This window comes from Helianthus annuus, chromosome 14, assembly GCF_002127325.2.
Source record: "Helianthus annuus cultivar XRQ/B chromosome 14, HanXRQr2.0-SUNRISE, whole genome shotgun sequence".
NCBI classification, from domain to species: domain Eukaryota; kingdom Viridiplantae; phylum Streptophyta; class Magnoliopsida; order Asterales; family Asteraceae; genus Helianthus; species Helianthus annuus.
Window position 1 is genome coordinate 70,925,717 of NC_035446.2, and position 1,157 is coordinate 70,926,873.

At 42.9% G+C, this 1,157-nt stretch overlaps 1 non-coding gene across 1 annotated transcript; it reads right to left on the reverse strand.

Moving 5' to 3' along the window:
• Positions 1 to 403: 403 nt before the first annotated feature.
• On the reverse strand, positions 404 to 510 carry LOC118486877. The gene has a single exon (XR_004880044.1). It is a non-coding gene; the product is annotated as a small nucleolar RNA R71 (small nucleolar RNA).
• Between the last annotated feature and the right edge of the window lie 647 nt (positions 511 to 1,157).

Below are 1,157 nucleotides of genomic sequence, written 5' to 3' on the forward strand. Positions count from 1 at the left end.
ACCAAAAGAAAGTTTCGGGGGACACACTTCCAATGGCGGATCAACGTACCCTAATGGATTACCTACGGTAGGTAATCTCGGCGCCGCTATCAATGCACCGAATGTCGATGCCAACAACTTCGAACTTCGGCCGCATTTGATACAAATGCTCCAAAACTCCGCAACTTTCCACGGGCTTGCGGACGAAGATCCCCATTTACATATTACCAACTTTTTGGAAATATGTGGTACTTTTCGGATCAATGGAGCATCTAATGACGCCATCCGCCTCCAAATGTTCCCATTTTCACTAAAAGACCGAGCTAAGGCTTGGCTTAACACCTTCCCAGTTGGATTGGTAAACACCTGGGATGAACTAGCCCAAAAGTTTTTGTATAAGTATTTCCCTCCTTCTAAAACGGCTAAATTAATAACTGAAATTAATACATACTCACAAGAGGACGGGGAATCCTTATATGAAACTTGGGAAAGGTTCAAGGAGCTACTAAGAAAGTGTCCTCGTCATGGTTTTGCGGTATGGCAACAGGTATCCACTTTCTATAATGGGTTGTTGCCACATACAAGACAAACACTTGATTCTAGCTCCGAGGGACTTCTAGGTAATCGTCGCCCAAATGAAATTTATAATCAAATTGAAGAAATTGCTCAAAACAATTTTCAGTGGCACACTCCCCGAGGCACAAAATCTATTGCCCCGGGCGCCCATAAGGTTGACGAGAGCACCTCTTTGCAAGCCCAAATCGAGGCCCTTTCTTAAAAAATCAAAACTTTAGAAATGGCAAAAACGGCCTCGGTTATGGCTTGTGAAGGGTGTAGTGGACCACATGAAAATTGGAGTTGTATGAAAGAAAAGGATAATCTAACAGAAACGGTAAACTACATTGATAATAGATCTAGGCCGTCTGGTCCGCCGACGGGTACCTACAACCAAGGATGGCGTAACTACCCTAACCTTGGTTGGAGAGAACCCGACAATAGTAGTAACCAACAAAATCAAAACCAACGAATAAACTTTCAATAACCAAGAAACGAGTCACCAAAATTTCTCTTAACAACAAGAAGGGGGATGAGAGAGGCTTGAAGATACTATCTCTCGCCTCATCTCCGACACCGAAAAGAAAAACTCAGATCAATTTCAACAAATGGAATCGAACTTT